The 19,744-nt window shown below is 50.6% G+C and overlaps 1 long non-coding RNA gene across 1 annotated transcript in view; it reads left to right on the top strand.

The window, feature by feature from the left end:
• Positions 1-18,126, top strand: part of LOC145534213 (uncharacterized) — a 41,801-nt gene extending 23,675 nt beyond the window's left edge. Inside the window, exons 4-5 of the long non-coding RNA XR_014074347.1 lie at positions 4,306-4,550; positions 17,987-18,126. This is a non-coding gene — a long non-coding RNA (uncharacterized LOC145534213). The remainder of the gene's footprint in view (positions 1-4,305; positions 4,551-17,986) is intronic.
• Positions 18,127-19,744: the final 1,618 nt, after the last annotated feature.

Here is a 19,744-nt window from a genome sequence, read left to right as displayed (position 1 = left end):
TGCCTTAGATGTAGGAGTAGATGGTATTACAGCCTAGAAGTCTGCAGAGAAGAAGTCTAGGAGAAGTGAATGTGCCCCGAAGGACCTCAGAGGGGCTCATGCAGAGACCCAGGATACCCCAGAAAGTGAGAATGAGGAATGAGGCTGCAGATAGGGGATTGGTGGAAAGTCTGTTTAAAAACAGTGGGAATCTCTAGGATGCCTCCCTTGCCTGTGCAAGCAGACCTCCCCTTCTGTCCTCTTCACCTCCTTTGTGTTTTATTTTCTGGACAAAGAGCCTCTATACTTGACACCAGGCCATTCGAGGGTGTGTAAACCATTTAGCTAAATGCAGGGAGATTCTGTGAAAGACCTGGTACCAAGCCCCAGCTTCTCCCCTCATACCCACACTTGTCTGAGTCACATCCATGTTGGGTGCTCATGGAAACAGCCCAGATGGGTGGGGAAAAACCCTCGGCCTGCATCTGATTTTGCCTCTTTTTTCTGTTTGTTTTTGACCTTGCAGCATTTAGGATCTTCCCCTACCAGGGATCAAACTTGTACCCCCTGTACTGGGAGCCTTAGCCGCTGGACCTCCAGGGAGGTCCTGACTTAGCCGCTTAACTCCAGGTTCACTGTGTTTGTCAGTCAGTCTCTCCAATCCTGCATTTTCTAATCTGAAAAATGAGACTATTTGATAAGCTCTGCCTCCGTGGGACTGGGGTGTTGTACATGAGGGTGCTTTGTCAGATATGAGGGCTGTAAACTACAGTAGTGTGCAGAGGTAGGGCAGGGCTGGAATAGGTCAGAGATTTTGAGTAGTGGGGGATGGGAAGGGACAGGCACATTTCCAAAGTCATGTTCTCTCCACCCCTCCAGTTTGCCAGGCAGGTCTATCCCACTCCATCTTTCACCAGTTCCAGAACCTTCCTTTTTAAATAAGGCTCCTCAGATTCATTCACTTGGGAAAAAAAAACCGAGTTTGAGCATCTATCATGTGTCAGGCACTACGCTAGATGCAGAAGGTAACATGAGGAGGGAAGTACACAGTCCTTGCCCTCGTGGGGTTTACTGTCCATAGGAGGGCAGACTGAACCAAAAAACCAAAAAAAAAAAAAAAACAACCAAAGCCAGATTAGAGTGGTTGTGATGGTTACAGGGGAGAAGGAGGAGGTCCCAAGAGTCCAATGATGCAGAAGGAATGGCCAGGTCTATTCTGGGGCTCAGAGAAGGCTTCCCCCAGGGATGCGGACCAGAGCTGCAATGAGCAGTGTGAAAGCTTAGGAGATGCCCAGGAGCAGAGAGCGGGGCATCTGGGGACTGATCAGAGCTGGGGTGGGAGGAGCTGGAGAGTGCTGGGCGGGGCTGGGGTGCACTGAGTCAGATTTCATGCTCTGAGGAGGCTGAAGGGGCAGAGCCAGGCCATCCAGGGTTTAGGTCTTTATTGTAAGAGCCCCGGGACCCCTGGAAGGGTTTTGAGCAGGCAGACGATGGGACTCACTTTGCTTCCTGCAAGCTCGTGCAGCCTGAAGTGAGGGGCCAGAGCTCACGGCTTCTCTGGCTTCTCCCTAGAACCAGTGGTGCTGCTGCCCTTGATCTGGGTCCAGTACTACACTTATCCTTGTCCCCTGTCTCTAAAATGTTTTAGCTACAGCTGCTAGTTTTGGAGGCTCTCTCAAGCAAGTCCTGGTCTTCATTAACCCTTGATGGGAACACGACCCTATTGGATGGGGAAGGTCACTGCTTTGTCCACTCTCAGAGCTTCCAGAAGCACCGATGTGGAGCAGTGAGGCCTGGGGGGCCCACGGGGAGGTCAGTGGGGCTGATCACAGAGTCCTATGACATCCCCCTCCTTGTATTCGGGGCAAGGTGGAAAGAGGCCAGACTTTTGACACTGGGGTCAAAACTCATCTTGGCCATGTGGTGACTGTGTGATTGGGACAGGTTATGGACCATACGGGAGAGTCAAGGGTGAATTTCAGAGGCTCTTGAAACTGATCATAGGTGATACCAGCCACGTGGAACTGCTTGCTGGTGTCCTTCGGCTTATGGAGGCTGGGGTGTAGGAGAAGGTTCTTGTTGGAGGCGATTCTTAAGCCAGGATTTGAGGAGTGAGCTATTAGTGGCAGGAACCTGGATAGTGGTTGTGACTAGGGTTGTGGTTTGGGGAGGCAGGAGAGGAGTTGGGCCTGGGGTACCCTGCCAGGTTCTTGTCCCACAGGGATGGGGGGACATGGTGGGGAGTGGGGGACATGGTGGGGAATGGGGGACACACGCCCCTCCTGCTGCTCTGCCTGGAGCAGAACAGGTGAAGGTTGGGGTCCTGCCACCCCCAGGACCCTCAGGAGCTGAGGCCTCTTCACAAGTGCACCGGCTTTAGCAGGATGATGATTCCAGGCCTCTGCAGGCTGGAGGGTCACAGAGCTGGTGGTTTGCTGCTGTAGCTGTGTGTGGGCTCAGTGTCCAGGCTGGGAGGGGTTGGGTGAAGCAGGGGCCTCCTGGAGAGCTGGTGTGTGACTTATTTGCTGATTTCCCTACCCCGCTGAGATGTTGCAGTGTGTTGTTGTGCTCTTGGGGAGCAGGGGTCCACAGGGCCTGACCCTGTGCCATTGTGATTGGGCTGGATGATACTGGGGGACAGAGAGTGACCACTGTCTTGGCTACTTTCACTAAACCTGGATTCACAAATCTGAGGCCCGGGGTTTGTTTTCTACAAAGCTGCCCTTCGACAAGTAAAAGACGCCTGTGAACGTCCCCTCCTAGAACCAAGGGTCCATTTTCTTCCCCACATAAAAGGAAATGAAATGTGTAGAGCTCTAATAAAACATGAAAGGCTTAGGTGTAAGTTGGAAAGCAGGGCTTTGAATGGGATCCGGCGGTCTCAGCTGGTTGGAGGTGTATCTATTATATGGCAGCAATTAGAAATTGGTTTCTATTAACTGGCTGACTTTGTTCGCAGCTACTAGTGAAGTGGACCACTTTCTCAGTGGTATCTGCCAACCCCTGCACACCCCACAGTCAGTGCCAGGTGTTAAGGGGTTGTAGGTCTGACATCTGTATGTTGAACCTCCACGTGGTTTTTGCAAGGGTACTGGGCCTTAGTTATAATGCTGGCAGCAGGTGGTTTCATTCATTCATTCATTCAACTATGTGCTGCGTGCTAAGTTGCTGCAGTCGTATCGGACTCTCTGCAACCCCATGGACTGTAGCCCACCAGGCTCCTCTGTCCACGAGATTCTCCCAGCAAGAATACTGGAGTGGGTTGCCATGCCCTCCTGCAGGGGATCTTCCTGACTCAGGGACTGAACATGCATCTCTATGTCTTCTGCATCGGCATACAGATTCTTTACCAGTAGAGCCACCAGGCTGCATGAGCATGTGTGTGGGCAGATGAAAACAGGTAATTCATTAATATAAGGAAGTAGATAAGACTGTCACTCCTGTGTCACTGACAAATGTCGTGGGAGTCTGAAACAGGAGGATTGTTTTGGGGCCTCCTTGGGAGAGGAAGCCTTTGAGCTGCACGTTGGAAGATGGGCAGAGATGGACTGAGTGAGGAGGGATGGGGGGCAGTCCAGCCAAGGGGACAGTAAACGTATAGTGACCTGGGTGAAGGGACACGTGGAGGAGGGAGAGGAAGACAGGTTTGGTGAGGAGGCTGGGGAGGCGGAGCCAGTCCAAAGCTCCGAATACCTGTTCTCTTCTGCTTATTCTGCTGCTCCGCCCTACCTGAACACTGCTGAGTGATGGATTCTCTGCCGTCACCCTGGGGAACACCCGGGTCCACGAGCTGAGCCTCTAAAGCAGGACCCAGGGCTCTCCATAATTTGGAATCCTGTTTGGAAGGCAGTTCTCTCTACAGGTGGCTGGGAGCTCTAGGGTGTGCCCCCTCTCCCCAACCCCCTCACTCCCTCTTCCCTGCCTCATCTGGTGGAAGAGGGTCCCAGAAGGTTATCCCAGGTCAAAGCCATGGGGTCTTCTCCTAGAAAAACCTGGAGACAGGCGGGCCCCCAGATTTCAAATGCCAACAAGAGGAACCTGAGCAAGAAGAGAGGGCATGTCTGGGCAGCTGGTGAGGCTGCTCCTTGGAGCTGTATGCCCTCAAAGAGGCCTTTCCTCCGGGACTACCCGAGCCCTCCTCTCCCAGGCCGGCAAGGTCTGCCCCAGGCCGTGCAAGAATGCCAGGCTGCCACCCCACCCACGAAGATATGTTCTACGTGCAAGTCCTCCCTGCAGTTGGGCAGTGGACACCCGTGAGGCTGTAGGAGGCTGCCCTGCTCTCGTCCCTGACAACCTGCCCTCCCTTTTCTGCTCACTCTCCTACAGGACAAAGGCAGGTGAGCCAAGGAAAACCGGGGTTTTCTTCTGTCCCGGGGTCAAGCCAACGTGACAAGGGCCTCCACCCAAGAGAGGCTCTCCCAGCTCCTGCCTCCATACACCCACTCTGCCCTGGAGATGTTCTCAGGCCCTAAGCTGACATGGGCTCCTGCAACCCACCTGTCTTCAGGATTTTCTGGGAGAAGACCCATGGCTTTGACCTGGGATGACCTTCTGGGACTCTCTTCCACCAGGTGAGGCAGCTGGCCAAGGCAGGGAAGAGGCAGTGAGGGGGTCTGGGGAGAACGGCAGATGGCCCAACAAACTAGACAGTTAATCCAACCAAATTACGGCAACAGATGTTTGAAGATGTTTGCATTCAAATTCAAACTGTTAGGTCTCTTGGAAGAGCCAACCAGAATGGGGAAGTTCGCTCTCTCTCTTAATTAAAACCAAACAAGGCTAAACAATCATTTTTAAAAATCAGGCCCTGGTGCCAAGATGTCAGGGGTCACCCACCGGCAACGGTAGAGACTGTGACCGCCTGTCGGGGTGTCGGGGCCCAGCCCTCCGAAGAGGGACCCCCACCCCGCAAGAGGGGAGTGGGGCAATGGGGGAGGTGGTCAGCTGCCCGGCAGGTGGGGGAAGGATGGGAGGGCAGTAATGATGTGCTGCCCAGGAATGCCCACCAGCGATGGCCCGGCTTACGAGCCGCGTGCAGGAGACACAGCATCTTGAAGAGGGAGCAAGCATTATTGATGCTCTCGCCTCGGGGAGGGAGAGCCGATAATGGATGGTGGATGGGGGATGAGCTTTGTCATCAAACAAGGGGGCTGAAGGATGGTCTGCTGGAATGTTATCAGTCATGCCTTGATCAAGATGTAAGACTCTCAAGGTCTTCCATCTTCGCTCTCCTCCTCCCCTCCCCCCTGCTGCCCTCACCCCTCCCGGGCGCCCCTTCCTCCCTCTGCCTTCATCCCCCGCTTTCCTCCTTCCCCCCCGTTGTGCCCCTTCTCCTGCCTCTTTTCTTCCCTCTTCTCTCCTTTATTCGCTTGTTCGGGTAGCTTCCTTTGTCTTTCTCTTCTTTCCTCTATTCCCGCCCTTCCTTCCTCTTCCTCCTACGCCCCTCCTTCCATCCAGTGTTTTCTGTAATTCAGGGCCCCTTCTCCTTGTCACTCCCCCACTCAAGTGTTATGTGGGGAAGATTTTTTATTTCAAACCAAACTACTTCAGCGATGCTTTTATTCTCAGTTTTCACTTCCCCCTCTCTTACCTCTCCTCAGCCCCATAGAAGTCACTGAAAAGATCTTGGAAGTGATGGAGTAAGTCTAAGAAATTCAAACTAACCTTGTTTATTCTTAGCAAATTCTCAGCCTCTCTGCACCTCGGGGATCACACCAAACCTCCATGCCCACACAGCCCCTGCGGGCCTTGGCCTGGCTCCCAGCTATGTGGGTCTCCCTGTTTTCAGATCCCCTGCCCTCTATCGCCCCGGACTGAGTATCTCCCCCAAATTAACAGAGATGCTGGAAGCTGCTTTTGTGAGCAAAAGGGGGCATTGTCATATGGGTCTAGAGGCCCCCCTCCCTGGCCTCACTTTTTTCTGCACGCTGTCCCCTACACCCACTGCTCTCCCCTGGCCCACACATCTTAGGTGACCCCAGGATCTCCGATCGAATGCTTTCATCCTGATGCTCACCTACGCCGAGGGAATTAGTTGTACGAGAACAGATCAGCATTAGAATGAAGCTGCCATAGTGGGATTTTCGGTGTCATTGGGCCAGTATAAAAGTTATTGTTTGGGGCAGGAGATCTTGGTGCTCTTGAAATCACAAAGAACAGGAGACACAATCTTTATGGGGGGGGCTGATATTTCATATTTAAGATTAGACTCTAGACATCTAGCAGTAGACATCTAGCAGCAACATCTTTCTGATGGTAAAACAGAAACCACCCTGGTATAATCTCAAGAGTTATATGGACAGGGACAATCCACCAGGGTCTATGCCAGGCACTGGCCTTGCTGGTTGAATCCTCAAACAGCCGCCTGCTCGTGGATCTCACTGCCTCAATACTGGCTGCGTTTATCGAGTGCTTACTATGCAGGCACTGTGTACTCATCTAACCCCCACATGTGTCTGATACAAATGATTTTAACCTTATTTTACTGATAAGGAAACTGAGGCCTGACGAGGTTTAGAAACTTGGCCAAATCTATCCACCTTATTAAATAGTTGAGTTGGAGGGGATAACCTGAGATCAGGTTGACTCAAAGGCCATACCCCTAACCCCCTCACCTGAGTTTGGGAGAGGGCCCCACCTTCCTGGACAGGAGTGACCCCGATGGAGAGCACTGTGCCAGGCTGTAGGGGCAGCTGGGTCACTTTGAGGCTGTGTGGTCAGGGCTGTGCTAGAGCTGGTTCATATGACATCTCCTCCCAACTCTGCATTTAGTCAGCTGGTAACCTGCAGTCAGCCAAGGTGCAGGGGGAGTAACACCATGGAAACTGGCAAACACTATAAACCAGAGCTTTCCCTCCCAGCTCACCACTGATTCCGATTCACCAATGGGAAAGGCTGGGGCAGCTGAATGGACATGTGTCCTAGCCTTTGCAAGGTGGGAAGCAAGAGAGATGGACTGGTCCATCATTTCAGGAACTCATTCAGCATCAGGGGCCCAGTGTGGGGGTAGGGTCAGGGAGGTGGTAGAGGAGGGCCAGGGGAACTGGCTTCAGAAAGAACAGGTGCATTAACGTTCCCCGTAGAGTCACCAGGCAGCTAATGCCTGTACCTAATGCCTGATGGAGCAGCTGCCAAGGCCTCCTGGCCCCAGCTTACATAGCTAGGATGAGAAGAAGCCAGGGACAGTGCTGATTACAAAATCAATGAGGACTGGATGGGGCAGGACGGGGAGTCAAATTTAGCCAAGGGAGGAAGCTGACTGGCTCCTTGCCCACCCCCTCTGCCTCTTTATATCTGTCTTTCCAGACCATTCTGGCTCCGAGCAGACAGGTACTGAGGTTGGGCAGACACCTGCTCTGCACCGTGCCCTGTGCAGTAGAAGTGATGCCAGGACTCCTCCTTCAAAGGGTCCACCTGGATGGTCAGCAGAGAGGGTCACTGGGGGCTGGAATCATCCTCATCCCAGCTGCCCCTTGCCCTGAAATGCTCCCAGTCCCTGGTCCAGCTGCGTGAACTTCCTGTGAACTCCCATAGCCACCCCCTCATCCTTTCCTGAAAAATTGCCTGACATCCTCCTCCCACTGTGGGAGAAGGTCCTCCTTTGTGAGCCTCGGTCCCTGCATCCTGCTGCTGAACATCCTTTGTGAATTAAACAAGCAAATGGTGAGGAAGGGTGCCCGGAGGTGAGACCTGGGTAAGGAGTGGAGGGTGAGGTGGCTCGGTAGTGCCCTGAGCTGTGTTTGGTGCACGGCTGTGAGAGGGCTGCCCCTGAGCCAGAGCCAGATGTGTTCCCTGGGGATTTGGGGGAATCTCCTATAGGCCTGTGCCAGACAATACTGGGGTCAGACGGTCTGCGGGGGTCTCCCTCTGTTGTGAGCTAGGAGGGATCTTGAGGGAGGAGACAGCCGGGCCTGTGAAGGTGGATGGTGTGGAGGTTGAGGGGATGGCAGGTCCAAGCCTGAGAATTCTTTGCTCCACAGCTGAGCAGGGGACTTCAGTCAAGGTGGGAACAACACCCCCCAGTAAATAAGGGAAATCTGACTTGGAGTATTAGCCCTCTAATTTTCCCCAGAGAGCCCTGGAACCAGCAGACCCTTGTCAGCCCCTGCCGGCCACCTTGGTAGAAAGAAGATTGGCTTCCAAAGATGTCCATGTCTCCATTTCTAGAACCTGTGAATATGTCACCTTACATGGCAGAAGGGGTTTTGCAACAGGATGAAGTTAAGGCTCTTTAAATGGGATATTATTCTGAATTATCTGGGTGGGCCCAGGGCCATCACAAGGGCCCCAATCAGAGGCAGGCAGAGGGCCAGAATCAGAGCAGAATGTCATGGTGGAAGCATGGATTGGAGGGATGTGACCAGGAGCCAAGGAACGCTAGCAGCCTCTAGAGGCTGGAAGAAGTTCTCCCCTAGCATTTCCAGAAGGAACTAGCCATGCCAATACTTTGATTTTAACCTTGTAAGACTCGTTTTGGGCTTCGGACCTCCAGAACTACTAGAGAATAAACTCGTGAGGTTTTAAACCACTAAGTTCATGGTATTCATTACAGCAACAACAGGAAACTGCCACAACACAAAGCTCAGGTGGGAGCTGCGTGCTGTTTGGGCACAAACAGTCATTCTCCCAGACAGGTTCCCTCCCACCGCCGCACAGTCCTCTCCAAACATCCGGGACCCTCCTCAGTGCCTCTGACCCGTGAACTCTCCCCACTGCAGGGGACTGACGCTGCCTGGGGCAACAGTCCCTTGACTGTTTGTGTATCTGGCTCGTTCTTAAACGCTGGTCTTCGCCCTAAATGTCACTGCCCTCTGTCATTCCCATTCTATTTTCTGTCAAGACACCTTATTTACACCCCCCAACACACACATTTGATCTTCTCGTGGTTTATTATCTATTTCTTGTCATTAGCATGCAAGTCCCCTGAAAGCAGGATGTTCTCATTATGCTGTACTGACTCTGCTCTATCTTTCTTCACAGCACTTGTCCTCTTTCAGCTCCATCAAGCAAGAGCTCAGTTCTGTGCTCCTGCACAGTGCCTGGCACAGAGGGGGCCATGATGTATATTGGTGAATGGGTGGATGGGTGGGTGAATGGATGGGTGGGTGGGTGGATGGGTGGATGGGTGGATGGGTGGATGGGTGGGTGGATGGGTGGGTGGGTGGATGGGTGGCTGAGTGGATGGGTGGGTGGGTGGGAGGCTGGGTGGCTGGGTAGCTGGCTGGCTGGCTGGGTGGGTGGATGGATGGATGGGTGGGTGGGTGAGTGGATGGGTGGGTGGATGGGTGGTGGGTGGGTGGGTGGATGGGTGGATGGGTGGGTGGCTGAATGGATGGGTGGGTGGATAGATGGGTGGGTGGGTGGATGAGTGGATGGATGGGTGGATGGGTGAGTGGATGGATGGGTGGCTGAATGGACGGGTGGCTGAGTGGATGGGTGGGTGGATGGATGGGTGGATGGGTGGGTGGATGGTTTAGAAAATGTCCCAAGGGCTGTTGGCACCACAGGTATGGAGGTGAGGGCTTGAATTCTCTCTTTTAGGAGAAGTTGTTCCTCTCTCCTAACAGATTTTCAGTCTTGAGCATTTTCTCAGCCTCTAAACAAGCCAGTCATGTAGACATCATTATCCCTGCTTTAAAAACGAGAAAACCAAGATCCAACAAGAGGAAGAGTTTGCCAAAGGTCACAGGGGCAGTGGGTGTTGGGAATGTTTTCGACCTAAAAGCAGCTACTGCCCTAGGCCACAGGCCTTAGTGTGGTTGGAAAGCTGGGCCCATGGGAAAGAGATTTTAAACATCCGCAGGATAGGATGAAGGGTGCTTTAGGGGCAAGGGTATGTGGGGAGAAGTTCCCAAGGGCTCTGATAATAGTATCTGGAGTGTTCTGTCTGTTGGGGGGGCCCTCAAAGCTTGGGCCCAGCAGCCAGCATGCTCAGGGGGCCTCCTTCACAGAGCTCCCCGCCTCTTGTAATTGATCGATTGCTGTCTTAATTTGGAAGCCCTGCTACACGGAGCGCTGATGAATCCATGCCATGGCCCCTTTCTGGTGCTGTGGTCACATGGCCACAGGGTTTTACCGTTTGATGAGCCGTAAAACACCCTTGTGCAGCACACCTTTTATTGACTTCAAATTGCCTCTTGTCATCGGAGGTCGGGGAATCATAAAGGGCTGGCCTTATTAGTTTTCCTTGGTGATGGACAGGGAAGCCTGGAGTGCTGCAGTCCATGGGGTTGCAAAGAGTCGGACACGACTGAGTGACTGAACTGAACTGAACTGCAGTGGGAGCTGCTCAGAGAGAGGTGCAGTGTCAGTTGGAAACAAGGAGGTAGCAATCCTTTCCCCCTTCCCAAAAGCAAGGAGCACCTTCTGGTTGGAGAGGGCTGGCTGTGTCCCCGTCTCACCAGTATGGTGAGGACAGCAGGCTGAACCCCAGACTGATGCATTGAAAATGCTCGTCTATAAGACTCCTGCACTGATGACTCTTAAATGTACTGCCCCCTGACAAATGTTATTTATTTGTGTGTGTGTGTGTGTGTGTGTGTGTTTTAGCAGACTTCCTCCATCCACTAGAATGAAGGTTCCAGGAGAGCAGGCGCTATCTGTTTTGGGCACTGCTGTGTACTTGGCACCTAGAGTGATTCCTGGCTCGGTATATATTTGTAGATTAATTGACAAACTCAGTGGAGAAAAGACCTGACCCTGCTTTCTACCTTCATTTCAGCCCTCATCACTCTCTGCCTAGAAGACCCCAGTCAGTGGACTCCAAGAGCCCAGTGTGTTTCCATCTTCCTGCCTTTGCTCCTGTACTGCTTCCACTGCCTGGAAATACTCTGCCACTCCCCCCATGCCCAGCCCTTATGCCTGGGGAATCACAATCCATCCTTGAAGACTCAGCTCAGGTGTCCCCTCCTCCAGAGAGCCTCCCTGAGAGCCCCTGTCTTGGTGGCCACCCTCTCCCGCCCCCGAAGTCCCCTCCTGGGTAACTCCATGTCTCCATTACCCCACCAGCCTCTGTGTTCCTTATGGGAGGGCCTTGTGCTTTATCTTTGCAACATAGCAGGTATTCAAAGTTAATCAAGTGAAATTTAGATGCAATCAGGGCTTCACTGGTGGCTCAATTGGTAAAGAATCTGCCTGCAGTGCAGGAGACCCGAGTTTGGTCCCTGGGTTGGGAAGATCCCCTGGAGGAGGGCATGGCAACCCACTCCAGTACTCTTGCCTGGAGAATCCCATGGACAGAGGAGCCTGGCAGGCTACAGTCCATGGGGTTGCAAAGAGTCAGACACGACTTAGTGTCCAAGTCAGTGCCTGAAGTTGAGACTGCCTCCTCAGGAATTCTACAATCTAAGAGGGGCCAGGGCACCCCCAGAAACCTGGGGACCAGAACTCGGGCGGAAATGCAGTAGTGCTCACAGGTATACAGTGAAGACAGGGGCTGAGCAGGATGCAGAAGGTGCCCAAGAAGGATTGAATGAGCAGGTGAATTGACGGATCAGTGAGGGCCAGGTAAAACCTCCAGGAATGGTTTTCTTGGAGGAAGTTTCAGTCAGGTTTTAAGGGAGGAATGGGGCAAGACTTACAAGAGGGGAAATCAAGCCATCCAGCTAACGCACCATTTCCCCCAGAGCAATATTGGGGCTGCAGGTTTGCCTCCTGACCGCTCTCTGTCCTCAGTCAGTGCCTCAGTTTCCTAACCCACAGAAGGCAAGCTCTCAGACAGGCAAGCCCAGTGGGATTGCCGTGCACTGGAGTATAGAGCAGGGCCAGCTGTCAGAATGGGTGATGCGATGCAGAGGCAGGTCTCGAGGTCGTCCTTCCACCCAGCGGTGAACCAGGCAGCACCATGGTGGGGGCCAAATGGACAAAGCTCCTTCCTAGTGCTCTGAGGCTTCCGAAAGCATCTCCTCAGCAGGGCCACTAGGCCAGGGACTCTGTCCAGAGCACTTCCCCACTCTCTCCCAGCCTCTCTCCTCTCCTCCATGGCCTACCCAGCTCCTCTGAGGGCTTTGACCCCAGCTGGGCTGCCACTCCTGGTGGCAGTGAGCAGGATGTCAGGGGGAACAAATGGGTCCCTTCTGGCCACAGCTAGACCTTGCTGGTTCCTACCCCTCAGTGCTCCATGGAGAGAGGGCCTTCCTCCAAAAGGAATTTGAGAGCATCTTTGACCATTGGGTATTCTCTCTGCAAGGCTATTCAAAGCTCCTTCCTTCTGAGGTCTATTCTGTGGCCACTAAAGTGCAAAATCAGAAACTGACCACATGCTCTGCTCCCTGGGGTGTAACTCATTGGCTCCAGGAATTCGCTAGCTCCAGTTCAAATGGCAGAGCTTCATGACTAACCCTGAAGGCTGCAAAGCCCTCCTCCTCCCTTCAGAAATTGACCCCTGGGGCTCTGAGAAGGGACCGTGGATGGGCCTACCGTCTGAACCCCTGTGCTCCTTTGCCTGTCTGTGGGCTTCTGTGCACACGTGCAGTGGTCTGGAGCTGTGCCCAACACCAAAGGGCTTCAGCGGCCAAAGCAACAACAGAGATTGAGAACTGTCATCTCAAGCCTAACAGAGTATCTACCACGTGGCAGTTACCTCTCCTCTCCAGGAGCTCACGGTTCAGTGGGGGTGATGCCTCCAAGAGAACACACGGCCTGTGGCTCGGGGAGCAGGGGAAGGCTTGGCCAGAGATGGGGGCTTGAAGAATGGATGGGAAGTCAGCTGCTGGGAGGCCATGACTTCACTAGGCAAGGTCCGAGCCAAGGCGAAGAGAATGTATAAGCGAGAGAATGTATAAGCCATGAGGTTGTGGAGAATGGGTTAGCTGGAGCAAGGTTTAGGCAGAATCTGATTCAACTGTGGTCTGTCAGGGGCTTCAGGAGACTTTGTTTAAGCTTTTCCAGAAACCTCCCTTCCCCCTTCTGTTACAACGAGGCCCCATTGGATGCACTGTTTAAACCAGGCTGTGGCTGGTAGCAGAGAATATGCCCCAGGTCATTCATCATCTTTACTTCTTTACCTGGCCCCCAAGTCCCCCAGGATCTTCTTCCCCCACCTCAGCCCTGCTCCTTGTTGTCCCAGAGCATTAAAAGGATTTTAGAATGCTGAATGATTATTGATATACTAATGAGTCTGTCCAATGGCCATTAGGCTGCAGACTACTTGGATATTTTTAAACTACTAAAATCAAATCTTGCAACATCCATTATGCCCTGAATGGTACATTGCTGCTGAAGCCCAACATGCATAAACTCAACTGAGCCTGCATTATCAAACATTTAAGCCCTTAAAAATTGCCCAACCTCTAAAATCTCCTCTTAGGACCCCACTCCGGTATGGCCCAGGCAGACACTAATCTCCCCATTAAGACCTCTCCACCTATTCCCGGCTTGAGGCTGGGGGTCTGCTTTACACCAGGGCAGCAGCTTTCAAGCGCATTAAAGGATCAGGCTGAGCAAAGATGATCTTCTTCTCTCTTCCCGGGGAGGCAGGCTGAGCAGGCAAGCTGACCAATCACTTTTGAGGACAGAGCAGCGTTGACCATAAATTTGTGTGTTGCTCTTGTCTAGGGTAGGGTGGGGTGGGGAATAGTACAGAGCTAGCATGCTGACACCCAGGAAGCTGCTCTGTGGCCTCTGAAGGGCCTGGGGGCTCTCCATGGACAGCAGGCAGGGTTGAGTCCAGGCAGGAGGCAAGGTCTGACCTTAGTGTCACCATTGCCCTCCTCCCTTTTGTCAGCGTGCTGTGCACTGAGTTGTTGTTGTTCAGTAGCTCATTTGTGTCCAACTCTTTGTGACCCCATGAGCGGCAGCACGCCAGGCTTCCCTGTCCTTCACTCTGTCCCGGAGTTTGCTCAGACTCCTGTCCATTGAGTCCGCAATGCCATTCAACCATCTCATCCTCTGTTGCCCTCTTCTCTTCCTGCCGGACTCAGTCTTTCCCAGCATTGGAGTCTTTTCTAATGAATCGGCCCTTCACACCAGGTGGCCAAAGTATTGGAGCTTCAGCTTCAGTCCTCCTAATGAATATTCAGGGTTGATTTCCTTTACAATTGACTGGTTTGATCTCCTTGCTGTCCAAGGGACTCTCAAGAGGCTTCCCCAGCACCACAGTTCAAAAGCATCAATTCTTCGGCACTCGGCCTTCTTTATGGTCCAACTCTCATGTCCATACATGACTACTAGAAAAATCATAGCTTTGACTATATGGACCTTCGTCAGCAAGGTGATGTAAGGGAGCCATTCTGGAGTTTCCACCTGGGCCCAGAGGACAGGCGCCCCCAGCGTTTGGAATGTTGGAGAGAGTGGCCTCCACGGGGGGCCGGGGGAGGGGCAGGCTCAGTTGATGTGTGTGGTCTCACCCTTTGCCCTGCATGGTCAGTTTTTAGAGGCAGGTCCAGCCCGGAGTGGGGAAAGTCCCATCGCTTTCCCTGGGATGAGAGGATACTTGTCTAATTCAGAAGTCAAGAATCAGGGAGCTGGTGGTTCAGATCATATTTCCAAATCTGCTTCACCAAAGATGCTATGGTTTTGGATGCCCTCTGCCTAACTTATCTCTCAGTTGACGCAGAAATGGCATGGAAGAGGAAGGGGTTTCTATTTAACCCCTTGATCTTGCCATACCTTCCTAGGGTCTAATGGTCCAGCTCCCACTGAATGGCCTTTTGCATCTTTCCGCTTAGAGCCTTGAGTCTTCTGACACACTCAAAACACCCAATGCTTTCTCACTCCTTCCCCTGGACCCTAAACTCAGAGCTAAGCTGATGCAGTATCTCCAGGTTCAGTCCTGTGTTTATCCTTCCATTGCCTCCACATTTATCACCAGCATACTGACCACCTTCACCACTCAGCTCACGCAGGTGGGTGCTAGGGAGACAGAAGCTGGGACCTGAGCCGGTACTCTTATTCTCAGAGGAGGGACCCCATGGCTCTACCTTCAACCGGTTATGTTCAGTTCAGTTCAGTTGCTCAGTCATGTCCGACTCTTTGCGACCCCATGGACTGCAGCATGCCAGGCCTCCCTGTCCATCACCAACTCCCAGAGTTTACTCAAACTCATGTCCATTTGAGTCGGTGATGCCATCCAACCATCTCTTCCTCTGTCATCCCCTTCTCCTCCTGCCTTCAATCTTTCCCAGTTATGCAAAAGGCTGTAAGCAAAAGGACAGGGAGGCCTGGTGTGCTGCAATCCATAGGGTCATGAAGAGTAGGTCACGAAGAGTTGGACACAACTGGGTGACTGAACAACAGCAAGCAAAAGATTTAATACATAATTTATCTGAGCCTCATTTTTTGGTCGCTTTCTGATTCTTGGATTCACTAGAATTCTAGTGAAGATAATCCACAGAGAACACCTGGCATATCATAGATAAGTAAGTGTTAGTCGCTCAGTTGTGCCTGACTCTTTGCGACCCCATGGACTGTAGCCTGCCAGGCTCCTCTGTCCATGGAATTCTCCAGACAAGAATACTGGAGTGAGTTGTCTTTCACTTCTCCAGGGGGTCTTCCTGACCCAGGGATCAAACCAGGTCTCCTGCATTGCAGATAGATTCATTACTGTCTGAGCCACAAGGGAAGCCCTGCCATAAATGTTAATTTCCTTCCCTGCCCTTTTCTTTGCTGAGTGACCTTGAAAAGTCTCATGGCCACCCTGAGTCTCAGTTTCTGTCTTCCTTTCCTTTCTTCTCCCTGCCGGGTATTGATATTGTTAAAGTTCAGACCTAAAACTCTTTGGGCATCTTTCTGCATCCGTAGACTTTCCTGTTCCTTCTAGTCACTGTTCAGAAAGGATTGCAACTCCTTTGGTGGCTGAACTGCAATCTGCTCAGGCCCTGAAATGTGGCCTTTGCTGTCCTTTCTTTTCTGTTATTTCCTGCTATGACATTGGGCTGCCAGTGCCTTGGCCTCTTGTACAGACAAGCCTGCCTTTGGATCATCCGAAATGTAGACAGTTTGCAAGGGCAATGATCTGCCTGATGGATGCGGGAAGTTGGCAGGCTGAGTCCCCTCTTCCTGTGACTCTGTCGTCCCACAGTTATTATGCTCCTTGCTGCTGTGGACAGAAGGAGGCCTGGGTGCCGTGGTGTAGTTTCAGTGACTGCCTATGTTTGGTGCCTGCCAAGCCCCTCGGTCTGCTCCAGCTTACGCTTGGGGTTTACAGAGCAGAAAGGGACGGGGGCCTGAGAAGGCAAAACTCTGTGCTTGGTGGTCAATAGCCCCCATGTGACCTTGGGGGTGGAGCTCGCAGGGGTAGGGGCATGCTTTCTTCTCCCAGTTTCCTGCCAAGTGCTCCACCATTTTTCACGGCTCAGGCCTCATGCTGGAGTGAAGCCGGGGCTTATATTTCCCACCACCTAGCAGTGTGACATCTGTGAATGGATTTCTAATTACACATATAAATCAGCATGATTGGAAATTCTTGAAATTTTATTGGGAAGGAAATTTATAGTGATTAAAACCAATTAATTTGGGTCTCCTATTAATCCAGGCAGCGGGGTTGGGGCTGCGATGATGCTGTGCCTTCTAAAAGCCGTTGGGTGGGGATGGGCTTGATCTGGGGGCCACTGGGGGCGCGTGCTCATTTTTCAGGTTACAGACGCTCATCCCATGTTTTAAATTACACCCCTGCCCCCGGCCACGTAGCTTGTTTTGTGTCTAAAAATAGAGTTCTGGGCTTTCACTAAAGATTCAGAAACACTAAAAGGAATCTTTTTAATCAAAATAAAGAACCCTTTTTAATTACTCAGCCTCCCTCACAGTTGGAGGTAATAATTGTCGTGTGCTCTTAAGTAGGGCTGTTATTAGATTTCCCTGGGGCTCCTCTATTTTCTAGAAGTTAGCAATTCTGGCTGTTGAATGCCAGAGAAGAAAGAGTCAACTTTCATCTTTTTAAGTCTTTAATGTCAGTACCCCCTTTAAGGTAAGGGAGCTCCCCAGGTCATACGGAAACAGGCAGGAGAGGTGTGGGCTGTGGTAGATACTAGGTCTGCCTTGGGAAGAGCCTCCTGGTGATTCTACACTCTGGGCAAGATCAAGTTCAAATCTCTCCTTGGCTAGCTCCCTCTTCCCCATTAAATGTCTTCTTCTAAATACTCCAACCAAGACCCCATTCTGCTCCACCTGGTCCAGGAGCTTTCCTGGACTCCATTCCTGCCAACTCACCTCAACTCTGGGCAGGTGAGAATGGGCCTGAGTAGCATCCTGAGGCTGTCTTGAGAAAGTTGCACAAACTGGGCAGCTTAACACAACAGAAATATATTGTCTCCCAGTTCTGTATGCCAGCAGTTCAAAATCAAGGTGTCAGCAGGGCCATTCTCCCTCTAAAATCTGTAGGGGAGAATCCTTTCTTTGGTGTGGGCTGGCAATCCCTGGCATCTTCTGGCTTTTAGACCCAGCACTCCAATCTCTGCTTCCATTGTCACATGGCCATCACTTTCCCATATGTCTTTGTCTTCTCCTCTTATAAGCACACACCAGTCATGTTGAACTGGGTCCTACTCTATATCTCATATTAACTTTATATGTGCAAAAACCCTACCTCCTAATGAGGTCATATTCACAGATACCAGGGGTTAAGATATCAACATGTCTTTCTGGAGGGTTCACTGTAACCTAGAACAAGACCTTTTGTTGACAGATATCTGAAATTACAGGATACTCTTTGTTCTAGTGTTAGCACCCGTCATAACTTTAAATAATATAGTTAAACACCTGTTTCTTGTTTCCCTGATGTTCATCAGAGTCTTGATGAAGACTCTTCCAGTCTTTGTCAGATCTGGAATTAGACCTTTACTCGTCCCTCCAATTCTCTTCTCCTGGTATTTGTACTTTTTGTATCATGTGGCAAAGTGAGACCAAACCCCACTTCTTTTTCCTCCTGGATACACAACTACATTGCATTTTCCAGCCTCCCTGCAGTTGGCTGAAGCCAAGTGTCTGAGTCTGACCAATGGCATATGTATGCCACTTCTGAGTCTGGCCTCTGAAAATTCATATGTGGGCCTCCACACATTCTCTTTTCTAGTCTGCAGGATGGTGTGGACAATTTGGTGGAGGACTTGGAGATCTTAAAATCAAAGTATCGTTATTAGATGGAAGGACCCTAGATCCTTGGGTCACTTCATAGAGCAGAAAGTCACCTCTACTTTTTCATTACCATTCACCTCATTCACTGCGACATGAGCAAGAAATCAACATTTATGGTGGTAAGTCACTGAGATTTAAAGGTTGTTTAATGAAATGATTAGACTGTCCTGAATAACACAGAATCAAGGGTGTTTACGTTTCCATCCTGCCCTGCAGACCCAACAGAGTCTTTCACGTAACTGAAAGCTGGCACTGAAGTGAGAAACAGCTTTTACCACTTTATGACCATGTACTCTGCTGAGTCAAACAAAGACCATGATTACATCCCTCCTGGCTGGCGTTGAACTCACATGGATTCTCCAACAATGCATGAAAACTGTGCTACAGGTTAGCTTACTTCTCATTTGGAGCATTACTTTCTTGTAGAGCTCCCCTCTGATCCCTTGAAGTTTCTAATTGCTGTCTAATTTTTCTTGTAAAATATAGCTTTATCATAGTCTCAGCTTTTCAAAAATATTCTTATTTCCATAATCTGTTGCAATCTAGTCCTTAACTCCACTTCACAGTTTCCCCTCCCAGGACCATCCCCTGCTCTGAGACGTGTCCTCTTGGCTGATATTCAGCCATCATCTAGGGAGTTCCAATCAGTCTTTCCTGGACCCTACCTTTTTCTCTTTCTAGTTTTGTTTCACTCTTTTGTTGGATACGTCTTCAAGTTACAGTTTTTTTTGTTTTTTGTTTTTTTGCATAAGCTCTTTAGAAAGAGTATTTGGGAGGTAGGCTTTCTCAGTCCTTACTTGCTGAAAATGTTTTTATTCTATTGTTAACTATGGATTGATAGATGTTTAGAACTTTAAAGTCAGATCTTTAGATTCTGACTGATTTTCTTTCAGACTTTGCAGCATTGCTCTATTGTCTCTCAGTGCACAGAGGTGCTTGAGCTTTCTTCCTTCATTTGTTCTTTTTTTTGTCAGCTTTCAGGATCTTCTCTTGTCTTTGGTGTTCTGGAATTCCAAGAAGGTGTATCTAGGTGGGATTCTTTTCATTCATTGTGTGGAGCCTGTGGTCTGAAAACCAGTCTCCTGCTTCTGCTCTGAAAGTTGTCTTGTATTATGTCTCTGATAATTTCTTCTCCTCCATATTCTCCATTCTGTCTTTCTGGGAACCTACTAATCAAATCTTGTCGCTCCTGGCTTAGTGCTCTAAATTTCTTACCATTTCACTCATATTTCCTCTTTCTCTAGTTTGGTTAGGGGTAGTCTATACTCTGAGAAATTTCCGTAACTTTATTTTTGTGTGTCTTTCTATTTTTTTAAAAAGAAATGATACAATTTACATTTCTAAGAGCTTGTTTCTTTATGATTTAAAAAAACCCTCCTTTTAATAGCACTCTGTTCTTTTTAAGTTGATAAAATGTGCTCTGAAATCTCTGTTATAATTTTTTAATTTGAAAAAGTTAAGAATTTTCTGAATGTTTGCAGTTTTCCTGGGGAGTCACTGTTTCTGCTTGTCTCTTCCTCTGCACTCGTGATTGTTCCCATGGGCTGGGTGACTGTGGGCAGTTGTCCATATGGAAGAAAGACTGGTCTGAGTATCTTTTCATGGGAGCAAGGCTTTTCCTCTTGTGCTCAAAACATCTCCCTTGAAAGAGACATGTGACTTGAAGCTCCTCAGTGTGGCTGCTTGGCTAACACAT

The sequence above is a fragment of the Giraffa tippelskirchi genome, chromosome 14 (assembly GCF_054371585.1).
Source record: "Giraffa tippelskirchi isolate mGirTip1 chromosome 14, T2T-mGirTip1v1.2.pri, whole genome shotgun sequence".
NCBI classification, from domain to species: Eukaryota; Metazoa; Chordata; class Mammalia; order Artiodactyla; family Giraffidae; genus Giraffa; species Giraffa tippelskirchi.
Note: the sequence above shows the minus strand (reverse complement) of the source record. Positions and strands in the feature narration are given on the sequence as shown.